Source organism: Lichenostomus cassidix, chromosome 8 (assembly GCF_008360975.1).
Source record: "Lichenostomus cassidix isolate B80296 chromosome 8, HeHo_3.0, whole genome shotgun sequence".
NCBI classification, from domain to species: domain Eukaryota; kingdom Metazoa; phylum Chordata; class Aves; order Passeriformes; family Meliphagidae; genus Lichenostomus; species Lichenostomus cassidix.
The window spans coordinates 12,163,988-12,185,009 of NC_139489.1; the positions used below are offsets into that span (position 1 = coordinate 12,163,988).

The window sequence follows — 21,022 nt, forward strand, 5'->3', positions numbered from 1 at the left end:
TGAATTCATCAAGATAAATGGATTGTTATGTTTTAGAAGTGTTTAATTCTGTGTATAAGAGACCATCTGTTTTCTGATAAATGTTCTTGCCCATATTTTTGGGCAGGTTATTTTATTTAGTCTTTTAAGCTTTACTTCTTTTTTTTTTTTTTTTAATAAGCACATTTGAATAAACATCATAAAAATAATTACAATACATAGAAATTAAAAGCAATTTATGTATCCTTTTTTCTTTTTCCCTTTTTTCTTTTCTTTGAGTGTTTTCAATTGCTTAGCTATTCAGGTTTTTGGTTGGTTGGGTGGTTTTATCTCCCAGGTTTTTGGGAGGAAAAGGAACTAGTCTATGTATTTTCCAGAGCAGTCTGTAAGGAGGCACAGAGGGGATGAACCCACCCAGCTTTTTTTTGTTGGACAGAGAAGAGTCTTTACATTTTTAGATGTCAGAACACAGGGCTCCAGGAAGAAAAGAGCTGCAAGTCACTGCTGTCTTCTCCATGAATAAACCCTGTTTTACAAGAGGAGATTAACAAGGATGTATTACACAAAATCACTGGGGTTGGAAAAGACCTCTGAGATCATCAAGTCCAACCTGTGACTGAGCACCACCTTGTCAACCAGACCATGGCACCAAGGGCCATATCCAGTATTTCCTTAAACAGCTTCAGGGCAGTGACTCCACCACCTCCCTGGGCAGTCTATTCCAATGTCTAATCACTTTCTGTGAAGAAATTATTAAGGAAATATTTGGCTTGATGGATTACATTCAAGCAGCTCATTGCTAAAAAATCTGGTATTCTTACTTGTCTTAATTATGACTGGATAAAAGATTCTTCCTTGTTTCTTAAGAAGATAAACAGAATTCACAGGTGAATCAGTCTTCTGGAATGTCTGTAATATTTATGAGTTCAAAATTGACAATTTGAGAATGTCCTTTAATATCCTCTTTAAAATGAACATTTCAGCAAACATCCCCGTGACAATAATAATCCAACAGAACATTTGCAAAAAGTAAACACAAAAGGAGTAAACACAGCCAACACCAGTTCTCTGGGAGCATATTGTCAGTACTTATCAAACAAACAAAGAAACTTACTTATTATCATTACCATTATTATTATAACAAATATTTATGGAACTTTGCTGAGGTATTTTTCCAGGCCAACTTCTTCAATTTATCGTGCCAAAATATGGAAAACTTCTGGAAAAAAAATTAAGAACTTCTGTTTCTTTTTCTCTGCCACCAAATTCTGCAAAAATTTAAAACACATTCAATTTTAGTTATTTTCTTTATTTAAATGTAAGGAATGTGTTAAATAAAGGGATTATTGATTTTGACTGATCTGCATGTTTTATGCCTGACAATAATAATGAGTTTACACCTGAGAACTCCCTTTTTCTGAAGAAAAAGTTTAGTGGTGTGTGTGTGCTTGTCTGAGATGGGGGGCAGGGGAGAAGGCAGATAGGTTTTGGTTACACACTCTAATCTAACACTGGATATTCAAGCAAGATAAAATATTGTATGCTCATAGATGTACAATTGAAAAATCTGACTTACCCTAGAGACAGATTTACTGTGACCACAAAGAAGATGGTGTACTTGGACTTTGCTTACCACTTTCTTCCATCTCCTAGCATTTCAATAGTGATGTAAAATGCTTCTGCATATCACAAAGTAATTTTTTCATTTTTCTTGAAATCATCTCAAAGTTCTCCTCCTAAAATGTTCCAGTGCCAAGGCAGTGCTATAAAACTGTGAGTACATGAGTCAATAATTATGAAAGATGTTGGTACCTGTTCTTAGGACACAGCAGCTTGAGCTCATTGAGCTCACAGACATCAGGACCTCCCAGGAGATCCAGATATGCCCTTGCATCTAAATCATATCAACTCAGTCCTATCTAAGATATTTAGGATAATTCTGATTTTAAATTTAGTGAAACTGTTGTAACCCTGGTTCTTATAGTTTGCTTTACATATAGTCGTGAACTTACAGGAAAACTTTTAGAGACTGAGGATTGTTCCTTGTAGGTCAACAACACTCAAGGCTCTTCATTTCCAAGTACAAGTGTTAAAGAGAAGTTTGTCCTAAACCCCAGGAGATATACCAGACACAACAAGAAGAAAAAGAGCAAGAGAACTAGCACAGCACTTGCAGTTTACTGAACTCAAGATGTTCTCTGGTGCAAAAGTAATCCCTCAAAGTAGCAGGCTTAGCCTTAATGGCCTTAAAATAGCCTGATTACATAAAATATATCTTCATATCCTTGGGAGATTCCTTAATAAATCTAGTATGACCATTCTTTCCATGGTACATATAGTGCAGGTCTTCAAAAAAGTTGCTTGTAAAGCTGAGTTTTCCCCTAGTTCACTGCCCTCGAGAGTTCCTGATTTCCTTTAGTCTTACACTGAATAACACTGGGCTACTGGGACTCATTAATTTGAGCTCTAACAAAGAAGAGCACAACTGAATCAGTCATAAGTTAAATACGTGGTGCTTTATTCTTCTTGTGGGATCATCCTTTATGGAGGACAACACATCTCAGCAAGCATGTTGCTTGCACCTACCAGTGCAGCAGCCCCAGCACAAGGTAGAGCACACATCTGTTTGAAGCTAAAGCAGAGAACTTTAAAATGTGACTTTAAATCACAGTATGTCAGCTAATTATTGGTATATATTGAAAACACCTTGTTTTATGAATAGAAACTCAACATTGCATGGCATGTGACAATTAGGATTCGTGGCCCACTGAGTAAAATACAAACTAAATCATCCTTTAGGGCAGGAGCTAGCCAGAGAAAACACAACTGGCTACACAGAGGATGTCATAAATGTATAAGAAATGAAGTATGCAGTCTCAGAATGTGGAAAATGAGTATAAGAGAAAACCACAAGTAATTTTTCATATTTCAAGAAGCCAGGTATTTCCTTTTGATGAATTATAAGGTACTGAAAAGATTGACATAAGATTCTTTGGGTAATTTCTGTGCTTATTAATGTAACACTTGGTTTATACCTGAAAAATACAGATTTTCTGAGTTCTAGCAATAAAAAAGTAAGGCTATTTTTAAATTTTTTTCATTATACTAAGGGAAACAATAAAAGAGTTTTTAATTATCACTCAAATGAAGAACTACTATTTTTTCATTAATGTAATAAGTTTAATTACACTAATATATGTTTTTGCTCCAAACAAAAGAAAAATAACTGATTTTTCCTCTTATTTTCCAAGATACATTCCACTATTTTTCCGAGAATTAACTACTCTAAATCAAGCAGTTAACATCAGTAGAGACTGGGAATATTTCCTGTGGGGAGTTATGTCCTCATTCTTGGCAGAACTTCTGCACTAAAAAAACGGTTTGAGGGTTTTGTTTTAAAAGAACCTATGCTATAAATTTCCCCAGATCCTTTAAGACTCTTGTTTAACAAGTATTTTGATAATGTCAGAGTAGCTGACTGTACCATTCATTCAGAGAAATCAACACTGCTGTTATTAAAGAGAGGGTTTAAGTACAGCATAGAACTACGAAACTGGCTCAGGTTTCAGCCACGAGAAGGCAGTGCCAAAGCAGAGATGTGCTGAAGGAAACTGGAGGGCAGCTGCACTGGGTGATAAGGTGAGTTAAGGTACAAAGTTGGAAGTAAAGAAAAAGGTTCAGCCATGGAAATAGCTGAGGTGGTGGTTGAAAGTTAGTCTGAGGAGCAGCTCTGGTCACAACCAATCTGTTGAGATACTCCAAGGAACACAAGTCTAACACTCAGACAATCACAGCAGAAATCTGCCTCTTATAATGCCAAAAGTTTTACAGTGAGGCAATTTAACAATTTGGTAGTCTTCCCAAATCTGCCATTGGCTTGTACTGTGACTAGTTAACCCGGTAAGACATTTCAATGAGCTAAACAATTAAGTTGGGACCTAAACTGTAATTTTAATGTGGTGAAAGAAAACTGAAATCCTATGACTGTGAAACTTCAATCTTAATAGCCTTAATATGGACATAATAGCTCTGTTCTTCTTTATTCAAGCTGCAGAAGCAGAAAATTGAAGGAACAGAAGTGTGTTTTCTTTGGAAAGAACTCATTGGCATTTATAAATCTGTAATATCAGATTTAGTCTCTCTCCTTAGTTTGGTGAGGCTCAACAGAGTAGATTAGCCCCAGGAAAATGAAAGGCTTAAACTATAATTAATGCATTAAAATCACCCCAAATTAGTCATTGACACACAAGTATGTTTTATAATTTGGTTTGTATATCCATACAAATTAAAGTACGCATTTGTTCAGAATGTCTGTAAAAGAAGTTAGACACAGCTTGTGTTCCATTTCATCCTTAAAAAAAGACATGTATAGAATTAAATTAATTATTTTGTGCTGCTCTCTGTGCAGAGACAGCACATATACTTGTAACTACTCACTTCCAGATAAGGAAAACAACACTATGTGCAATGCTAAGAACACAGAGGCAACTACATCTAATAAAACAGTAGTAATGGGGGACTTCAACTGTCAGCATATAAACTGGTCATATGTCATACTGGGACAAGGTTTAGGAAGCAATTTCTTGACATTTTAAGCAATTGTTTCTTGGAACAGCTTGTTCTAGAGCCCACAAGGGGAGAGGTTATGGCCTTAAGTAACACACAGAGAGTTATTTCAAGGACCATAACTGAGCCACTAAATAATAGCGCCCAAAACACAATTACATTCAGATCCTTGTGGGAGGGACTGTGCAATAACATGAACTTCAGAAAGGAAAAAGTATTAAGTATAGGGAAATAAAAATCACTACAGAAAACCCTGCCAAAACCAGAACACATATGCCCCTAAAATAAAAGGCAAGCTAGAAAATTGCAGCCTCGGAATCTGCAACATGGCAATGACTTACTCACCTTGCTTTAAGGGTCTCTCAAGACACATGGCCTTGAGCAAAATTGGAATTGGGAAGGATTGGTACTGTTAGAGTGAACATGTCCTCTTTTGCTGGGATATCAAAGATGATATTTTTTAAGGTTTAACATAGCTACATTTTTAATTGTGATAATGTATTCCATTCTATTTTTCTCATTAACAAAAAGTGGAATTTGTGGAAACCCTTATGACAGTTTAACTAAGTTTTTGGAGAAATTGTAAAATTTTGTTATTTATTTCTGTGGGACCAGACTTAGAAGTGTGCAAGATAGTTTTCAGAATCTAATGCAAAATATCTGTAAGGATTTTACTTTAATTCAGTTCTTGCAACCAAAGACTAAAGACGTTTGTATGAAGTCTAGCATTACATCTGGACATCTTTTTATCACTGAATATATCTAAAAATAAGAAAATAGTGGGAGGATGAGGTACATATGATGTGTATTGGGAGCTGTGATTTGTTACTTTTTGATGAAAATAAGACTGCTTGTTTTAGGATGGCTAATGCATATCATGTGTTTCTAGTTTTCTGTCTCCATCACACTTCACTTACATTCTAAAACAGAAATGTTTTTCAACCATTTTATGAGATAACGGGACATGAGAAGAATAACAAATACAAGACATCAACAGAACTCTTTTTTTCTTTTTAGATTTTTTCCTAATGATTCCCATGAACCACATTTTCTGTCTTACATTTATGCTGTATTATGCACTGGTTTCTAATTGCTTACATCCTTCCCTTTGGAGCTTGTAGCCTGGCATCTTCATTTCACTTTCCACTTAAAGGTTTGTATACAAATGCTGGCATTGGTCATTTTATCTTTTTTTATTTTCTCCTATTCTTTCTCTAACCTATGGCATTTCTAATGAATATACACTTGAATGAATGAAGTGGTTCTGCAGCATAAAAGAAGCCACTTCAAAAACAATGCTTTTATGGCTTTCTTGCTAAGAATTTTCTTTTGTTATCTCTGTTCCCAGCTAAAGAAACATTTTAACCACAAATAGTACCACTAAATTTCTATGGGTAACTAACAGGTTACAGATCTTACCCACTTGATATGACAAATGATTAGTTACTTGCTAGCATCTGAGAGCTCAAAAATATTTCCATCAGAATGATTTTCCTCTTCACAGCTGCTCAAACAGAAAACAAACCAAACCTATAAAATGAGATTGTGAATAAACAGCAGAAATGTTAGCTCATTACTCTGCTGATAGTTATGAAAGTTGTTCTCCTGAATTTCATAATAATCTAGCTAAGCTGTACCATATAACTTTGGAATGTCTACAGTATGTGCTATAGGAAGAAATATATAACATATCAAACAGTAGAAAGAGGCAAAGAAAACCATCCATCTATGTCTCAAAGTACAGATTCCTTGACCTCTTGAACACTTCATAACTAGTGGTAGGTCATGTTTATCTATTGGGAATGCTGGAAAACTGCCTCAGCTCCTGTATTAATATTTCCTCCACAGACTGAGAGGACAGCCAAACTGAGCAAGAAAAGATTGCATCAACTAAGAAGGTTTAATCCTAAATCGAGGTCTTTTTGAGGAACATATTTTCAAACTAATTATTTTTCCTGGGTCAGAAAAAGTAGGAGACCTCCTGCTGTCTGGACACGAAAAAGTACTACAAATATGACTCAGAGCAAACAAAAATATATCCTATATATACACATAAAGTCAAAAGTATGATTTTCACATTCATAAATACTGAATTAATGACACCTCAGATTACCTGTACGTCATATGTTTACAGCTATAAAACACCCTGAAATTGGCCTATTATTCATTTTTATTTGCTACATTTTCTTTAAATTATATACAAGGAAATTGGTTGCAATTTTAGTATTGCAAACCAGCAGTGTTTGACTGCATACATATTTGTTTCCACATTGCACTCAGCACATACATCATTTAATAAATCAAGTGTATCTATTAAGCTAAAGGTTTAAACATTTGTTTCATGAAGGATCATTAAATATAGAAATCAGGCTTGCATGTGCAGCTCTAGAACACATAAAATTAAGTAATACATGTTAAAGAAAACGGGTAATGCAAATGCACAGAGTACCTTATATAAATTAAACACTTCAGTTCTAGGCAAGGAAAATCATACAAGGATGTGCTCTGAAAAAGCAATGAGCGTGCAGGCAACTACAGAAGACCTTTGAACAACTCAGCTGAATTTTTAACATGTAGACTACATGGATAACATTTTTCAGGATCATAACCTCAGATACACAAGAGGTGGACCTGCTGAAGTTAATTGAAATCCCTTTCTTCTTCCTACCTCTACAGCAGTAGTGTGGTATGTATTTAAGGCTAAATGAATGACCACTTCAAGTCAATAGCAGTTCTTTCACGTGAAAAAGGAAGCATATATTCAGCTTGGGAAAAACTGTTCAGCACAAGTGAGGCCTAGAGTGCTGCCTGCAGATAAAGTGTCCATGTTTCTTAAAACAACTAAACTTCAAATATTTATGCTTTAAAGGTGTATTAGATGGCTTTAGGAAGACATAGCAGATGACCAGGAGGCCTGATAGGTGAAAGATTGGCATCTATATTCTTCCATTCCTCCTATTTCCTTCCTGCCACTACTGGAGTTCAGGCCTATTGATTATGATTCCTGTTTTTTCAGGTACATTTTAAAAGATCCTCTGTTTCCATAAGAGATCTTAGCAGCAAGTGATATTGAAGTTGGAACAAGGTTGGCAGGCTGTCTCTTGCCTACACCCATTGGAATATATTTTCTTGCTAAGTCAGAATTGTAGTCTAGGATTCCTGTAGTCTTCTGTAAAATAGGCGCAGGTGAAACCTACATAACCAGACACGTATCATTCTCAGCTCTCACATCATCTCATTAATGATAATACACATAGAGGATGAAAATCTTGTATTAGAAATCATTAATTTTGTGCAAACTTTGTAAATAGAAAAGTTTTACCTTTTCAGAGGAACCCCACTTATTGTCAAAATCATATTGCATAATGGAGATTGCTATTAAAAACCTAATTTCAGTAGCTCACCATTAGGAAAAGTACAAATATACTAGTCTTTACCAAGAGCAATCAGTTGTATCACCACTGAGAGTTTAGGAACTGGTTGATTAAAGTTTCTGAACCTTAACCAGTTTGTATTATAATTCTATTCTGAACATCTGCAGTGCTACTTAATAGTGATTACACTGAAAAATCAGTGTCAGACTGAGCACTCAACTGACTGAACAGTTGTCAGAGTGATGCTGGGAGGGTAAGTTAAAGTATTACTCAAGCGCTGCACTGAAGACAGCCATATAAATCTTCGTAAAAATACAGCAATATTGTTTTCAGAGCAAGTCTGGACAGTGAGCAGTAACAAAATATGAAAATACCCACTGAAAAGTAGACAATATGTAAAAATAATGTGCTTTCCCTAAGCATTTGTCCAATAGACTGATGAAAGAGAGGCCTGTGGAAATAAACCAATGTGTGACAGGGTAATTAAAGACTGTATCATAGTGCAAACATACTGGGGACATAAATAAGGGTTAAACAGCTGGCCTTAATTCTGCTGCATAATCATTTAGGAATGGGATTTTGAACTCAACGTGTTTCAACATATTGAAATGTATATTCTGAAATGCTGCAAACACATTGCTGAGTATATGCAGCTGTAATGACTAATAACACATGAAATTTTTAAAACATAACATAGATCTCTTTCTATGTCAAAGCAGGATCAATTCTATCCATGTCACTCCTGGCAGATATTTGTCTAACAGTTTCTTAAAGGCTTTCAGTGATGGGCATTCCTCCCCAGGCAATCTAATCTAACATTTCCTTCACTATCCTCACTGTTCAAAAAACTCTTCCTAATATATAACTTGAATCATCTTTCATGCAATTTAAACTCCTTATTTCCTTTTCTATCCATCACAAACATGGACAACAGCTTGTTCCCTGACTCTTTTCTATATATCAGATTTCTATATAAAGCAGATTTCTATATATCTGGAGACTGTTATCTTGTCACACTCAGTCTTTTCCTCCTTAGGTTGTGCAATCCAGTTTGTTAACTGTGTTCTCCAAGGTCATGTTGTATAAACATCTGAAACTTCTTGTTATAATCCTCTGACAAGCTATAATTGGTCTCCATTTTTATGAAGTATGGTACATAAAGCTGAATTTAATGTTCTAGCTACAGACCACAAGCTGAAGGGTACTGCTCTAGCTAAGAAGAACAAAGGGTTACTTTACATGAAGCATTTAAATAAAGTATGCCCATAATAAGTTAACTACCATATACTAATTTTTAATCTGGCAGAGAGGTTTGGGGGTTAAGTCTCAAATTAAAGAGAATGTTAGGGTTTTTTTGAGTCTGTGCTTGCTTAATTGCCGTATTACATAGTTATAGAGTGAAACACATCACCAGTGATATATTATTAATTTTAGCCACTTCCTTTAGGTTGTTCAAGAATGGCAGCTACAGTGAACAGACTTATAGTTGTGCTAAAAAGCTTTTGGCTATTGAGTCATGTTAGCTGTCATCTCAAGTGAATCCTTTCAATCAACATAATAAAATATGTTAGCAAAATCCTGTATGATTAATTCATTGTAATCTATCAAACCTGAAGGAACTATTAGGAGGGAAAAGTAATGGATTCTTTTTATTATTGTTACCAGAGTCACAGCTGTTTAAAGAAGAATGAAGAAACAACAGGGCAGGTTGTATGTTGCACTACACTAATGTACACTATTTGTAGATTTTTTCCTTCAGGGTTAACTACAGGTTGATTCAGGTAAAAAGGAATTTGGCTTTGGGAAAATAGAGGCAGTACCTATTTGCAAAAGTAAATCTGTGCACAGAATTCCAAGCAAATAATGAACATATAGTTTCTGAAGCAAAGGAGCTCTATATGTGTTACAGTACATTGGATAGGACCAGCACTGTGTACTGAAGAATTACATGAAGCCTTCAATAAATATTTACTTTGCTGTTTAATAACAATTGAATAACCCTTAGAAATTGCCAGTCACATGACTGAAACAAGATTCCCACCAAAGCAGCGTAGCAATGTGGGTTTTTAGGATTCCATGTGCTTCCATTGTTTCCCTGCTTTGTATGCCATGGGTTCATTTTAAAATATGCACTCTGCTGTACCTGAAAACCTATTGGTGTGTTCCCCCTGTCAATTCTCCCCCTCCATCTCCCAGGACTGGCTCCAGGGAAGAAAATTCCTGCCCCTTCTCTTCCCCTTGTAAGCCCGTGTCTGTATCAGAGAGGGGTCTTCCATCTCTGAGCTGCTAGCATCTGCTACCTGCCCTGTCTCCCTAACCCCTTCTTCCCTGCACCCCTTTTCCCCATACCCCAAATAAACCTCCCTAGCAGAACAGAGATGGAGTCCAGTTCGTTTTTTCGCCTCACCACGTTTCCTGCTAGAATTTCCGTGGTTGGGAGACTTGCGCCACGCCGCGGAACCCCGGGGGCCGCCTGCTCCAGATCCGGTGGAATTATGAGGAACAGGGACTTTGCTCCGGGAGGGGAGCCAGCCTGTGCCACCCTCCTGGAGCCTGCAGTGACAAAGTAGCTAGTCCTCTTTCGCAGAAAGAGTTTTAGTAAGATTTTGTGATACCTTATTTTTTTCTGGGTGCCTGGGACAAGCATTGAAGAGCACATAAGCAGAGAGTTTCAGGATCACCAAACTAGACAATATGTATCATCTTTCCTTTTTTTTCAAATAATATTTCTGTCACATCAGAGTAGCTGCATTTCCACATTATTGTTGTCCTGCCTATTCTTGCTCAGACTCTGGACTGAAGCATTCCTAGATTGGCTTTCTTTGGCTGCACTGCCCCTGAGGTCAGAATGCAGCACACCAATGATCATTTTCAGTCAGCTGTTTTGGCTGTCGCCTGCGTTGAGCCAAGGATGCCACAATTCCAATCATGCTGTTAGCTTTTTGGGCCAGAGGCTCTCCACAATTAATGTCAGCTGGTGGCTGGGTTACATCCAACGCAGGGAATGTCTCACATCCACCATCTGCACTTTGCACTCTGTGACTGCCAGACGCCAGGATACCTCCAGTCTGGGTTCTGTCAGCGTGGACAGAGCCCCCAGCAGCACTGCCATTCCTCGGCACACATAAGTTATCCATCCGGGAGAGAGAGCTGTGTCCTCAGCTCTGTGCTCACACATCTCTGTGCCAAACTTTCTACAAGCTTTAGTAAATGTGGCTCTTACTACTCTGTCATAAAATGTTGTGCACATCCAACTGGTACAGGGGAAGAGGGACCGACAAGTCTCAGATGACAAGCTTGGATGGGAGATAATGTGATTCATAGTCAATAATGATGGAGACAGCTTCACTTGCTTTCCTGCAGCACTTCTGCCTCTCTTCTGTACGACATGTCCTTAGGAATTTTTTACACAGCTCAAGCATATGAAACTGAGGTACCCTGATAAATTCCTTGATAAATAATTTATCTGCTCATGTATTCTTTGCACATATCTCCAGTCAAGGGTTTTCATTCCTCCAAGAAAACAATAAACCTAAAGACAAGCACTTGATATCACCTGTACAAAGCTTATTAAAAAAAATAGGGAGGAAGGAAGCAACAGTCCAGAGATATTAACATGTACTGAGCATGACATATGGTTTTACTACTATTTTACTAGTTTTGTGCTTATTCCTCATTAAATTCACAATTCCAAAATATGGTAAATGGGTGAATTTACATTAACATTTTGATTTATATCAGGAGTGCAATTTTTCATATAAATGCCTACTTTGTTTCCATTTGCTGAGATTTGAGTCATATCGCTGAGTGGTCTTGGAGCTTATGAGCTGGATGCTTTTCAAATGAAAAATAAACCAGAAGCAAAGTTCCAGGAGCAAACCCTATGCACTCTGGCTGCTAATAGGCATACAGTTCACTGGAACTGCCAAGAATTACTATGAAATATCTCTCCTCCCCAAATGTAGACATCCACACCATCTGGTTTTTTCTATAGATCTACTATCATGCTTGAGTATGTCTGACAAAGATGGAGCCATTATGAACCATTCAGCCCATTAATAGAAATAAGAGTTTTCTTAACTTATACTGCACAGTTTATATTTGTGTGTATGGGTTTCAGACAAGCTTGCTGTGGCAAATCTGTGCAGAATTAGTAGACTCTTCTTTAGCATATGACCAAGATGCAAGGACTAGTAATTTTATTATAATTATAATAACATTTATTTATAATAAATTATTTAATTATGATATCTAGAGTGATTTTGAAAGACTTCACTGGGGATTATATCTCTTTCACTCAGTAGCATTAAAACAAAATAACACAATGATACAATGACAGGAAACACATTGATAAAAATTATGTCTCTCAAATGAGTATCTACAAAAGGTGCTTAAACGATTGATTGAAACAGAGTCTGGTTTAACTTCATTTTATGAAATATTTTCATTGGATGCACATGAACCTAACTTCACCATTTTTAATGGTTCTTAAATTATATTTCTTCATTGGTGTCAGTGAGTTGTGAAAGATGCTATAAACTATGAGGGATGACATCTTGTGATTGATAATCCTGATCTCCGTTGCAAGAGTGCGTGGTATCATTGCAACTTAAAATTATTCTTTACTTGTGTTGGTCTTACTGTCCATTACAGCACAAAATCATAAACTGAGAGTAAAAAAAATAAACTGAAACATCAAGGCAGGATCAAAATATTGATGAGTTTAACAATGTCTCCAAATTTCTGCTAAATAAGGTGCTTGGAAATAAATCTCTAAAAGATATAGTTTACATCACTAGCCTGTAAAGTGGATCTCATCAATCTTTGTGGGTTCTGCCTATTTGGGTTTAGAAGCGTGAAGAGCTTGTACACAAGAAATCCAGTGGAGTTAGTCACATGCTGAGACAGTTGCAAGGGCAGATCCCAGATGAGGAAAGCTCTACAAGACAGGAAGCCTGAAAAAATGATGCTGGATCCATTTCTGAGGAAAAGCATTTAGGAGCTGTAGAATCAATCAAGTGAAATCACACTAGGAGCCGAGGTAAATGTATGCTGTTTTCCTTTGATTACAGCTTTTCACATTCTGAAAAGAAAGAAAAAAGAAAAAAAAAAAAGAAAAAGAAAATGAAAAAGAAAAAAAATCATTATTGCAATTTATCATAAATTGCACAATGATTTTGAGATACCAGGTTAAACAAGAGGCCCCAGAAATAAAAGGGATTGCAATTCCTCCTTAAACAGAAATACACAATCCTGGGAAAAGTCAGCTAGGTGACTGTTCTGTGATCTTTAGCTGAACATGCAGAAATGTTAACACTGCCCTTTCTACTTCTGCAGACCTTCAAATACAAGAGTTTTGCCCCTTTTGACCCAAAAGAAGGGAGTGGTATGCAGAGTGCCAGAAGCTCAGCTAGGGACTTTGTTAAGACCTAGTCAATTAAAGGCTTTAAATGTCAAAACCAATATTTTCAAGCCAATCTACAAAACCAGTCATTGAAAAGAGTGAGCAAAATTACTAATGTCCAGTTGCTCGGAGTAAATAAGCTAAGGTCCTTTAAAGGAACCTTTCATTCTACCTTTTTGATGTTAAAATAACCACAGGCTTTCTGCTGAAAACAAGAAAGTCAGTGTGCAGAGGCACACTTCATTTTAGAGCATAAGTGAGACTTTTAAAAGGTTTTTAAAAGGTTAATGTTTCTGAAAAACAAACAGGGTATTTTCAGCAATATTTTCCAAGGGAGAATCTCTTCTGAAAATGCTTTCATAATGACTATGTCTTTTAGAGGTACTCACAAGGATTTCTCAAGTGCCTTAAACTTTCTGTTACCGTCTTGCCAGCCTTCCTTTTCTCTGTGAGCTCTTTCTGGATAAATCCCAGCTTCACCAAGTCAGTGGCAAACCCATCAAAATTTCCCCCTTCAAAGTTTGTTGCAAGCTTTCACAAATGGAGAAGATGGGCGATGGTTTTCAGAAAAGGAAATGTGCAAATTTCTACACACCCTGTGTGAAACAGAACCAAGTAATTAATCTTTTCCCTATTTTTGGCACATTTTGAAGGAGCCATTTTTCTTGACTTATTCCTCAATACTCATACAAACTTCCAGCCATGGTATGATTTCCCTTCTTTGACAGTGAGCTACAGAAATGACATGCATAACATTCAGATCAGGACACCAAGTGACACTGCAAGTACTCTTACAGCTTTGACCTTCAACTCCTCTTCCACGCTGGCTCACACATTACATTACCCATCAGGCAGCAAAAAGCACTTTGCTGACAAAAGCTGCTTTTCACTTACACTCAAAGTGGTGAAAATATCCTAGGTAAAAGGACTTTTTTTCTCCTTTTCTTTCCTTTCCCTATGATGAATGCCAAAGAAAATTGAACAAAAAGGGGAACAATTTCTTTGGAAGTACCTAATTTTTGACACAGCTCTATTTTCTGCCTGATTTAATGGGAGGCAGGAAAGTGGCAAATTTAAGAGCAAACTTGAAAATAGTCATTACATCGGTTTGCTGACCAGTTAGTTTGGCAGTGAATGACCTAATTTGCTCCCTCAGACTCTCTCCTGTTTGATATCACAAGAAAAGGTCTGTGTGTTAAAATGTGCATCTCATTACATTATGCAGCACAGGCCTCCATAATGTGATGAGATATGACATGAAGTTAAAAAAACCTCTTTTGTGCTTCTGCTGAGACTGTATGTTCCAATATTTAAAAAGTCTGCAAACATAGGTGCCTCAGAAGTCACACTGCTGTTGTAGAAAGGCACTGACAGAAACTGTCCTCCTAATTCTGGCCTTAACTAACACTCAGGTTTAGTTTTTAAAACATTCCTTGCTTAGTTCCTGGGCCAGATAAAAGAAAAAGAAAACTCTCATTCAGAATTAACCATCTCTATTCCAAGAATGCAATATTCTGTATCCATCCTGCAATTGATTTAGAGTGGGCAGAGACCAGCTGAGCTCAGATTAATAACAGCTAAAGGCAGAGCTGGATGCTCATCAGGTGTTACTGCAGAGCCAGCTCCGGAAGCCTGGGCTCAGTCCCTTCTCATGGAGCATTGCCTCAGTGAAATATGAGTAAAGGCCTTCAGTGTTTGTATAGAAACCAGAGATGAGCAAAGGCATCATTGGCAGGAGATGCACATTTGGTCTCCCTCTCAGGTGTGTTCTCTGCTGTTTCCCCAGCACACTCTGCCACCCTGGAGTGTGACCACAGGGAGCTGCAGGCAGAGCCCAGCCTGAGGCAGGAGACATCCACAGCTCCTGGAGCCCATAGCCACCCTTTGCTCCTGCCCAGCAAACTAACCCACACAAACAGCAAGAGATGGCTGCAGAAGCAGTGTGAAGTTATGAGGACAAAGACAACTTTAGATTAAGAAAGCCCTGAAATATCTTGAGCTCAGTAGCAGTCATTGTATATGCCCCACGTGCTGCTGGTTCAGAAGGAGCTCCAGACAGCTGGATGGGAAAGCAGATCTGTAGCTTGCATTTTTATTTAGTGCCAAAGCCCTCAACAGAGGAAGGGGCCAGGAGGAAATATTTCGTAACACTGCAATAGATAAGTTCCATGAAACAAAGCAAGTTACTAACCCACCTTTGCCCTCTGAAGTCCCTGTAATTAAAAGGAGTTACCCTGGGATGAAGTGATCATCACCAGGGGGAGAGGAGAGCATCTGACAGAAGCTGCTTTAAATTCCCTCAAGTTATGTCGCCGTCTGAATCCTGCATGTGGGAGTTTCATTGAAGGCTGTGTTTTTCAGTCATGATATTATTTTGTGTTTTGCCTATGAATGGTGGTGAGTCAGTTCTATCAGGCTGTCAAGTGACTTCAGAAAGCTGGAGAAAAACCAAATGAAAAGAAAACCTAAGCAATCTCTCACTTTCCCCTAGTATGTACAGGAGTGGCTTTTCCTTCCAGCCAATTATGTGTTTATATTTTCTTCATTCCCCCTCTTTGAAAACAGACACTGCTTTGCTGAGATCCAAAAGTTCTAACTTCACTCAGTTTATGCTTCATTATATACTGGAGAAAGTCTAGTGTCTGTAGTCCCTGCTACACTCTGTGTGCTGCTTGTCTCTGGGAATGAAAGATGAGGCAGAGAGCCATAGATGAAATCCTGGACCCATTAAAGGCAAGAGGAGTTTTGCCATTGACTTGTCTGGGGTCACAGTTTTGCCCTGAGTCTTTTATTTCCATCTTGTACAATGCCAGGCAGCCTGTCAAAGCTGATGCCTAGTCGGTTCATTAGGCTGACATGATCAGATACAATTTCACCAAATCTAAACTGTAGGCATCTGCACAGAGTTTAGACCAGAGAAAAAAGCCAATTTTAACACTAAACATTCACACTTTTTTGAAAGTATGCGAGTGGTTTCTAGTATGGGTGGATGTTGAGAATGCACCTAGCAGTTTTAAAACCAGTTCAGTCTTGCAAAGTGATATAAAGAAAGCTGAGGGTGCAAATTGTGAACTCTGAAACCTTACTGATTTCACAACAATTCTCCACAATGCAACCACCATGATTTGACTATCATTACCTTGAATTTATACCAAAGCAGCATGTAGGTCCTAGTCTTTCCTGGGAGCAAACACAAAGCATGTACAAGTAATAGGAAGAGTAATATCTGCACAGGTTTGGAAACAGTGAACATTATGTCAGCACATCTGTGCATCTTGTTTAGGCATAGAAATTAATTACCTGGAATTGACTGACAAAGCAAGTACAGCTTTCAGATCCGTTCTTCAGTATAATATACTATTGCAATAGCTGTTTAAGCTCAACATGTATCACAGGTTCCATATATTTTGAAATTTTTAGTGCAATATCTCGGAAAACACAAATCCACGTGCAAATTGTACTGTATCTTTCCCAACAACAAAATAAAGCTTGAAGTAGGTATTTTTGTTTTAGAATCATGCACATTCAGTGAGGATATCCTCAATCCAGTGAACATTGTCCCCTTCAGAGGATAACAGGATTTGGCTACTATGATACCTTTGCAATAACAATTCCAACATGTAGAAATTATGAGAGCAAAAAACTCTCAGCAACCTGAAGATTTAAAGCAGCATTTGAGTTTAGCTTTTTAATCTACCTCCCGCTTTTTCACTCAGAGCCAGTAAAATAAAACCAGACATACCCCAGCAAGGCTGTTAGAACAGCTCTGAGAAAAGGCTGAATTTTGCAGGATGTCTCACTACAGGAGTTTGTAATAAAGCTGCAAACTTCAGAAAAGGTGAGATGAAACTTTTCACAACGTTGTCAGCTTTGATAGAGCCACAGCACATGATCCTGTGCTGGGCAAAGCTACTGACAGCAGTGGGTGGGGGCTCAGGCTGGAAAAGGTCTGTAGGGTTTCAGCCTTCTTCCCAAAAATCCGCATAATGATGAGGCTAAAAGCCTTAATGTGTTCACATTTACCTTCATATTAAGCATGAGTAATTACCTACCAATGAGTGGAGTTACACGCATGTAAAGCTAATACAACAGGGACGATTCTGTCCATATGATGGGAAAGGCTCCACGTCCAGAATAATAACCCCCACTGATGATTCCTGTGTTTTTAGAAATACCACTACTTAATTATCCGTGCAAAGTATCTGGGTATTTCAGCACAGAGAGATGCAGGAGCAGCAATGCTGGGGCCTTGCCGCGTTTGCCTCGCCAGGCCCTTTCAGCCCACTGTTCCTGGAGCTCCAGGCCCTTTAGATTTCTCAACGCTAACTCTAGGTGTAACCCTAACCCTAGTTAATTATCCCAACACACTAGCTGGGTTCTCCCTGTCAGAAGGATGCAGGAGCAGCAATGTTAGGGCCCTGCTGCGATGGCCCCGACAGGCCCTTTCCAGCCCCACTGTGCCTGGAGCTCCAGGCTCTTTAGATCTTTCCAGCCTGACGCAGGCCCCAGATGGCAGCTCGGCCCGGGGCCGAGGGGCTCATCACCATCCGTGGCACAGCTTAAAATGTTTACAGTGTGCAATGGAGGCACGTCTTAACCCCTGGACACTCAGATCCAGGGCATTTACTCAAGGTTCTATTTCGCTCTCTTAGCGCAAAGGAGAAATAGCCACCATCCACAGGGAAGAGGTGAAAATCACACTAAAGCTTACTGGTAAAAATAGCAAAAGTGGAAGCTCAAAAATCAACCATCTTTGGGAATGCATGAAATACAACACAGAATTCAACATTCTACCACTTATGAGAGCAGTACTCAGTCTTAATTTAGCATTTACCTAGCATAAACTTAGCCCAACCAGCAAATGGAAATTGCCCCAACACACTACCTGGGTATTTCAGCGCAGAAAGATGCAGGAGCAGCAATCTTAGGGCCTTGCTGAGATGGCCTTGACAGGCTCTTTCCAGTGCCTCTCTCAAGGTTGCAACAGTTTCTGGTAACTTATGCCCAGGCCTTCTGCATTTTTGGCTCCTGGCCTAGATAAGGACTTAAAGCACAAATAATCAGCTTCTGGGCTGTTTCCCACTTGAATCAGAGGGGAAGTAGGGGGAATCTCACCAAGCTGCCCTTTTTTCAGATGACTTCCACCCCTATTTCCAGACCTGGGGGCTCTGTCAGGTCACCCTGCAGTGGAGTCCAGTCTGTTTTGCACTTTTCCCCACCTCCTGCCTCATTTGCTGAGTCTCCACCAGTCTCTCCAGGGGTGCCTGGTGGGGCACAGACCTGCCTGGTGGCTCTCACTGTACCATGGACCATGGGGCTGGTCTCGAGGGATGCCCTGCAGACATCCTGCACACTGACATGACCTCAGTGAAATTCTCTGCTTGGCATGCATCCTGTCACACATCACTGAGATCTCAATCTGAGTTTCTTTAGAGGAAATAAAAGCATATCCTTGTGCTCTGTTCTCAGCCAAATCCCAGCTACAAGGGCCTTAAATAATTGCCCACAAACTTCTATACAGTCTTCTTTCTCTGTGCCAAGAGTTTTTAATTCTTTTCCCTATCTGCCTTCCCTTGCAATCTGTTTCTCTCCCAGTTTGAAAATTGTGTCTTATTTATTTTAATTATTTTTTAAAGTTTTTGGGTTTGGTTTTTTTTTTTGTTGTTGTTGTTTTTGTTTTTTTTTCTGGTGGAAGCAGAGTTTCAGAGAATATGAATGAGATGCAGATTCTTACCTGCAAAAAGTGCAGAAAGCCAAAACAATCAAGGTCAGTTGGAAGTCCTGAATGTGTCTCACTGATCTCGACCACAAAATTCTAAATTCTGGTCTGGGTCACATCTTCTGGTCTGTGCAACCTGTACATATGTGAAAAGCTATTCAGTACTTTGTCCCTGTAGTTTCTGTTGGACAAGACCTGTTGTTTTCTTGATTAATGTTTACTCCCTAATTTCCATTTTCCTTCTACCTGGCCTGCCTATATTTTCCTTTCAAGCCCATTTTCCAATCTCACTGCTGGCCCCAATGTCCAGCATGCTGCAATGGGCTGAGGCCAATGTAATTATCACTGTGCGCAGTTTCCAGGATATGTTCATTATCACTGTTTTGCACAGATCACGCTTCATGAGAACCAAGTGATTTCAGAGCACTAACTAAGGCATGATACAAGTGTCTCTCAATGGGGACAACTGCTGGGTGAATTCTTTTCCTGATTAATAAATTGACTTTCCGGAGCGACACTATTTTTCATTCGACTACTACTTTTTGCCTCTTCCTAAAACACAAAGTTGAAATAGATCTTTCTAAAAAGACCTAAAACCTCACTGCTTTTCATTTAAAGCAATATCCTTGTTATGAACTAGCTCAAATTTAAAAAGAAAAAAATTAAAAGGCATTAAAACTGAAGCACATATATTCAAAAAAAGGAAATTTAATCAGAAATGAATGATAACTTTTCTCTCTTCCCCTCCACTTCACTGCATCCTGAAAACTTGTTAAAATTTAGTCCAGAAACATTTTTTTCTTCAGTATTTGTCTTTAACGTGTTGATTCTACAGAGGGGTCTTTTTTGTTTATTTGTTTGTTTGTTTGAAATTATCCTAAAATTGCCTTCTTTTGTCCCACCAAAAGTAAATCTAATAGTTATGAATTACTAAGATATGTTCAGTGGTATAACACATTTGCTTAAACATGTAAAATGGTAAGGTAGATTCATAGAAAATCTATGTTTTTTATCTTTTGTGGCTCCTTTCTTTTTGGTATAGTTTCTCTAGGTAGCATAAGTATCAGGAATAGCATAAGTGTCAGAAATAACATGTTCTTAGATGCCTGTCTCTAAATTCCCTTAAAAGCAGCACTTCACAAAATTATGTTGACTGGTGTTTTTTAGAATAATTGCAATACCTGGGTGTAGCAATGTTGTCCACAGTAGAAATTCTGTAGCTGGCACTCCATTATTAGCATTTTGATTGCACCAAATTTATCTTGAGATGAAAAGTAAACATCATTATCCTCACTGGAATGCAGTATACTTACTTTGCTCCGTAATTACAGGTCTGATCATTACCATTGCCTTTCTTCAATGACCCAGGAGTAGTAGAATATGGAGGTAGGATTAGAGTAATGTGTGATTGATGATGGCTGCTTTCATTACTTTATGTGGTATAAGTGAGCACCTAACAGATGGATTTCATCACTATGTAACATATAAATTCCAGTATATGATAAATTCCTGTACCTCCAGTGTACTGCAATAATATTTGAAAAAATAATATATTATTTCAGTCAGAACATTCATTAAATTGCAGTTTATGCATCTCATTATACAGAAGAGTTTTTTCACCTTGCATTAATTATTTTTTTATTATTATTATGCAGTAAATTTTTTAATGGCAAAAGATAACCTAGCAAATAATTTTCAGTTAAAAGTGCAAGGCTAAAGAAGATATTATTAAGCTTTTCATGTTTTGTAGCTCAGAGATTGCTGTTTGTCTTGAGAGCTTTTCAAGAAGTTTTACTATTAATTGTTACATACAAGTAGACCTTTCTCTTTTGCCTGACTGTGAAGGACAGATCTTGACCTCTGCTCTGGGAAGACCAAATTAAGTGGACAGCTGAGGATTCTCCCAGCTTTTATAACCCAAGTTTGCTCCTAAGAGCTGTTCTGGCATAAATATCTGTAGTCAACTCTGAAAAGATGGAT

General features: G+C 38.1%; 1 long non-coding RNA gene across 1 annotated transcript; it reads right to left on the bottom strand.

Annotated features, from left to right (window-relative positions):
• Positions 1-1,060: 1,060 nt before the first annotated feature.
• LOC146433862 (uncharacterized) lies at positions 1,061-18,556 on the bottom strand. The gene is made up of 3 exons (XR_014853616.1): positions 18,439-18,556; positions 1,556-1,750; positions 1,061-1,198 (listed from the first exon to the last, which is right to left on the bottom strand). It is a non-coding gene; the product is annotated as an uncharacterized LOC146433862 (long non-coding RNA).
• Between the last annotated feature and the right edge of the window lie 2,466 nt (positions 18,557-21,022).